Genomic DNA, 6,642 nt, shown 5'->3' on the forward strand with positions numbered 1-6,642 from the left:
GCATTTTGTTTCCAATTGTTCAAATTAATCTTGGAACAAAATTTGTTGTGACTGCTTAATATTGAGTTTAGCAATAATTTGTATTATATTAGTTTTTGTTTGGTTTATTGCTTAATTTGTTGTGACTGCGTAATATTGAGTTTAGCAATAATTTGTATTATATTAGTTTTTGTTTGGTTTATTGCTTGTAAAACACCTTAGAGGGTAAAACAATCATGCTTATGTGGAAGAAGAAGTGGGATTGGAACAAGAAGACAGCCTTCAAGCGTCATATAAAATTGGTAAGGAATTTGGTTCAAATGGTTTTGTTAGATATCTAGTGCATAACTAAATATTATTGGAGAATTTATTTCAACAACCTATTAACCGTCCATCCAAGTATCATCCTAGGCATCTTAATTCAATTTTCACTTTGTCCAATTTAATTCAATTAGTACAATCATTCATTTATTGGTTATCTCTCCAATATAATCATTGTGCTCAACGCACCCATTGAAACATCGCTGAAACATTGCTGAGGTCAGCGTATTGAAAACTCCTTTGAAGCATGAAGTCGGCACAAAGTCAGTTTGCATAAAAAGGTAAAGGCACAATTTATTAGTAAGGCAAACACCGTTTTTTAACAAATTTGTTTCAAAGTCTTTCCTAAAATAATTGTGATTTAGGTGGAGTTTATTAGTACCGCAAACACCTTTGTTTTAACAAACTTGTCTCAAAGGATTTCTAAAATAAAGGTGATTCATTTTTGTTTAAAAATAATCTTATGTTATGTTGTGAAAAAAGGGAATTTAAAAAAAAGTGTTTATGTAATTTTTTTGAGAACAGCTACAAAAGTATTAAAAGGCACTTCCCTTTGAAAACAACTCTCATAGCTTCCATGGTGTATCTGTTTGTAGGGCCTAATATTATGCTCGATATTATGTTAAACGATTAAAGAATCATCTGCCATTAGATTGAAACAATTATAACGAGCTTCCTGCGACACATTTGCATCTCACAACACCAAAAGCTTGCAGCACAACACCAAAAGCTCACAGCAGAAAGGATCGAAGCTTGCAATAGAGAGGGTCAATTTGAGATCCTCTACCTCAAATTCATGTAGCTCGTCACAACCCTCATAGAATTGAAGTTACCGTAAATTGTCGCCATCTATGGGCATGCTTCCACATGGGGATTTATTTCTGCGTTAGCCCATGACTACAGATTCATGAGAAAGGACAGAGGGTTTCTGTATATGAGCGAGGTAGACATGGGTATTGTCATTCCTCCGAGTGGCATGTCCATCATTAGGAGCAAGGTTGATTCATGTTACTTGACAGAAATTATGTTGGGCATACCCAAGTACTCTACTCCCATGGTCTTCAAAGCGGTTTTGGTGGAGTATGTTCACGATAATTATGTCGAAACCCTAGAAGCCGCCATTGATGCAGTTGTTAAGATGGGTCAGAAAAAATGCAATAAAGAGGTTTACCTACAACTCAGGCTTTGTCTTTTCTCTGAACCTATGGAGAAACTCTGACTAGTTGCCAAAGAGGGTTCTCCACTACTTTCCCGCCTTTGATTTCTTTATCTTTAAACATTTTTTAACTTTGTGAACCCCATGTGTCAATTGTTTGAGTACTCAAATATATGAATATTATGCATAATAACCGCGGATTTTTTGGTACATCACATTCATGCATTTACTATCCATGTGACTGTTTTAATCCTACTTAAAGGTGTTCTATTTGCCCGTAGCTCCCGTTTAATACCTGATAAAGCGAATCTGGGTTTTCGCTTTCCTTGTGATGGACCTGGTAGAGGAGGAACATGTCAAGTATCTGCCTGGGATCATGTCTTCCTTGGTTGATTCTGGATGTACAATGCAATTTCGGTAGTAATATTCCATTTCAGCTGGAAAATGCAGTTCGATGTTTGGGGTAATATAAGTGATCAGGGAGTGGTAACTCATATTACGGGAGGAAACTTTGCACAAAGTTCCATTACGATTAACGGGTGGCTCCGTGAATTTCTATGGGCGCAAGCCTCTCAAGTGATCCAATCTTATGGTTCTTCATTATCTGCATATGGTCTTTTATTTTTAGGTGCTCATTTTGTTTGGGCCTTCAGTTTAATGTTATTATTCAGCGGCCGTGGGTATTGGCAAGAACTCATTGAATCTATTGTTTGGGCCCATAACAAATTGAAGGTTGCTCCTGCTATCCAGCCCAGAGCCTTGAGCATTGTATAGGGACGTGCTATAGGAGTAGCTCATTACCTTCTGGGTGGAATCGTCACAACATGGGCGTTCTTCCTGGCAAGAATTATTGCAATAGGATAAAGGCTAGGAGGATTTGAAAAGTATATGGCATCAAGATTTCCAAAGTTCAGCCAAGGCTTCGCCCAGGACCCAACTACTCGTCGTATTTGGTTCGGTATTGCGACCGCACATGACTTTGAGAGTCATGATGATATTACCGAAGAACGCCTTTATCATAAAATTTTTGCTTCCCACTTTGGTCAGTTGGCAATACTCTTTCTGTGGACCTCTGGTAATTTGTTCCATGTGGCTTGGCAAGGCAATTTTGAAGCATGGGTACGCGATCCCTTACATGTAAGACCCATTGCTCATGCAATTTGGGATCCTCATTTTGGTCAACCAGCTATAGAAGCCTTTACCCGAGGAGGTGCTCCCGGTTCGGTCAATATTGCTTATTCCGGTGTTTATCAGTGGTGGTATACCATTGGCTTATGCACTAACGAAGATCTTTATGCTGGAGCTCTTTTCTTGCTATTTCTTTCTGTTGTCTTTTTAATAGCGGGTAGGTTACATCTACAACCTAAATGGAGACCAAGTGTTTCATGGTTCAAAAATGCCGAATCCCGTCTCAATCATCATTTGTCAGGACTCTTCGGAGTCAGTTCTCTAGCTTGGACAGGGCATTTAGTTCATGTCGCTATTCCTGAATCAAGGGGAGTGCACGTCAGATGGGATAATTTTTTGGATGTATTACCGCATCCCGAAGGTTTAGAACCGCTTTTCACAGGTCAGTGGAATCTCTATGCTCAAAATCCTGATTCTAGTAGTCACTTATTCGGTACCTCCCTTGCTGGATGCAGGGGAACTGCACATATCCATTATTGATGGAATGGGAAGAAGTATGAAGAATAACACCAAACAATTGAAGCATACCAAGCCTTTTAATAAAATGAATGAAAGGCTTGGTATGCTTCAATTAAGCAATACACGATAACAATCCATCAGAGTATTATCCACCTATTGAAATAGATTCAACAGCGGCTAGATCCAGAGGAAAGTTGTGAGCATTACGTTCGTGCATAACTTCCATACCTAAACTATGATATATCTGTATAATTAAATTGGTATATGATCCGATATAATAATAGCTACAGGCTTTACGGGAAAAAAAAAGGAGAAAAGGAGGGAAAAAATTTATGGATGAAGTGAAATATCCAGTACTTACGGAGAAAAGTATTCGTCTATTGGAAAGGAACCAATATACTTTTAACGTCGATTCGCAATCGAACAAAACAAAGATTAAAAATTGGATTGAAAATTTCTTCGATGTTAAAGTAATAGCTATGAACAGTTATCGCCTCCCTGAAAAAGGAGGAAAGAGAGTGTCAATGATAGGACATCCAATACGTTGTAAACGTGTGATTATTACGCTTAGAACTGATGATTCTATTCCACTCTTTTCAGAACAATAAGATTTCAAATTTGAAACTAAATGGCCATCCGTTCATATAGAATTTTAACTCCGGATACACGCAATAGATCTGTATCAGGTTTCGATGGAAGAGTGCAGTTGGACCCGCAGAATAAATTGACCTCTGGACAACATCATTGTGGGAAAGGTCGTAATGGAAGAGGAATTGTTACCGCAAGACACAGGGGAGGGGGTCACAAGCGTTTGTATCGTCAAATTGATTTTCGACAGAATAAGGAACACATATAGGGAGAAATTATAACCATAGAATAGAAGTGCATACATTTGCAAGGTGCATTACAAGAATGGCGATAAGATGTATATTCTGCATCCCATAGGGCTCATGATTGGAGATACTATTCTTTCTGGTCCAAAAGCTCCTATATCAATAGGAAATGCCCTACCTCTGAGTGCGGCTTGAATTATTAATTTAAGTGATCGGAAGCAACCGATTGGGTTTACAGCGAAACCTATAAATCTATCACTGATCCAACTAGGACACTTTTACGGGACGAACCCCAAAGGGAAACTGAGGATAAATGACAGCAGGTGATTGGATTCAAAAATTGTTCATATCGGATCATTGGTTCCGAAGATATAATAATATGGAGAGGACCTGATTGTTTGTCCGAAGCATGAACAAAATGGGATAGAGGCACCCTCTAAAAAGACAAGTTACTCACATTTGATCTGATGGTTAGAGGTGGATTCAGAGCTGGACAGTGGTAGTAATTCCCAAAATAAAAAGATGGGGAGAGGAAAAAAGTAAAAAGAGAGAGAAGAGAAAAAGATGTTTAATATGCCTCCTACGTTATCCATAACATACGAAAGTATTAGCGTAATTTGATAAAGTCATTCATTCTGAATGCTACATAAAGAATATAAGCCAGATGATGGAATAGAGAGACCTAGGATGTAGAGAATCGGGACATAGAGAATACAATAGATGCTCCTTCTCATCTCGATTATATTTATTCAATATATGTGAATATAATATACATCCAGAAAGTTGTATGCCCTGAGAGAGGCTTGTACAGTTTGGGAAGGGATTTTTATTCATCGGAATAAGAGTCTACTTCAACCAATATGCCCTTAGGCATGGCTATACACAACATAGAAATAACACTTGGAAAGGGTGGACAATTGGCTAGAGCGGCAGGTGCTGTAGCAGAACTGATCGCAAAAGAAGATCGATCGGCCACATTAAGATTACCATCTGGAGAAGTTCGTTTAATATCTGAGAACTGCTCAACCACAATTGGACAAGTGGGTAATATCACTGCAAACAATAGAAGTTTCGGTAAAGCCAGAGCTAAACGTTGGTTGGGTAAGCATTCTGAGGTAAGAGGAGTAGCTATAAACCCTGTAGACCATCCTCATGGAGGTGGGGAAGGAAGAACCCCAATTGGTAGGAAAAAGCCTGTGACCCCCTGGGGCTATAGTGCACTTGGAAAGAAAAGTCGGAAGAGAAATAGATACAGTGATACTTCAATCCTTCGTCGACGTGAGTAAGAATGGTTGGATATCCATAAAAAAAAAGGAAATAAAGGTAATTGATCATGGCACGTTCACTGAAAAAAAATCCTTTTGTGGCTAATCATTCATTGAGGAAAATTAAAAATCTAAACATAAAAGAAGAAAAGAAGATAATAGTTACTTGGTCCCGGGCATCCGTCATTGTACCCACAATGATCGGTCATACAATTGCTGTTCATAATGGGAGGGAACATTTACCCATTTATGTAACAGATCGTATGGTAGACCAGAAATTGGGGGAATTTGCACCTACCCTACTTTTTCAGGGACATGCAAGAAACGATAAGAAATCTCGTCGTTAATTGAGAAAGACTTGTCATTCATTAGGGAGGATGGAGTCAATGGGAAATAATAGTCCAGGTCCAGAGATACGAGCTTTGGCGAGAAATATACGTATGTCTGCTCATAAAGCGCGTAGAGTAATTAATCAAATTCGTGGTCATTCATATGGACAAGCACTTATGATATTGGAACTGATGCCTTATGGGGCTTGTTATCCCATATCACAATTAATTCATTCTACGGCGGCGAATGCAAATCACAATATGGGTTTGAACAAAGCCAATTTACTCGTTGGTAGAGTCGAAGTGAATGAGGGTGTTGTTTTTAAAAGGATTCAACCTAGAGCTCAGGGACGTTGTTATCCAATACAGAAACCCACTTGTCATATAACTATTGTATCGGAGGAAATCTCCAGATCGAATGATCCGATTATGTCAATAGAATCCCGAAAAAAAGGATATGTATGGCGCAAAAAATAAATCCACTTGGTTTTAGACTTGGTGTAACTAAAAATGAGCGTTCCCATTGGTTCGCACAACAAAGGAATTATTCCAAAGATCTCCGAGAAGATCAAAAAATACGTACTTGCATTGAAAACTATGTACGAACGCATATAAATAGCTCCTCGAATTATGGAGGAATTGCACGTGTAGAGATTCGCAGAAAGATCGATTTGATTAAGGTCAAAATCTATATTGGATTTCCCAACTTGTTGTTAATAGAAGGTAAGGGTCAAGGAATTGAAAAATTAAGAAACGATGTACTAAATATGCTCGATTTTGTTGTACCATTCAATTTGGGTTCAAATCAACAAGCTACAAGGTACCCCAAATATGTCCTGTACCAAGCAAGTAAACTTTAGAGCAATCGATTTTGGCAATATTAACTACAAGAAGTCTTCAAAAAAGACATCGGAAAAGGGGTGGTAACTGGAGAGAAATGAAGAAATATGTAAGCTTTAAGCTTTTGAATTCGTTGGGCTCCTTTGAGTTAGGGTGGTTGTTTGTAGCATAATGGGCCAAGGAGCCCATAATCCTAGTCTAGACTGTTGTCCTATTTCTAGCAGTACCTTTCTAGCCTCGATTGTTTTAACTTTTGGCATCTCCATTTCTAA

Source organism: Pinus tabuliformis, chromosome 2_2 (genome assembly GCF_031772625.1).
Source record: "Pinus tabuliformis cultivar Carrire ecotype Pingquan chromosome 2_2, CPIR1, whole genome shotgun sequence".
In the NCBI taxonomy this organism is placed as follows: domain Eukaryota; kingdom Viridiplantae; phylum Streptophyta; class Pinopsida; order Pinales; family Pinaceae; genus Pinus; species Pinus tabuliformis.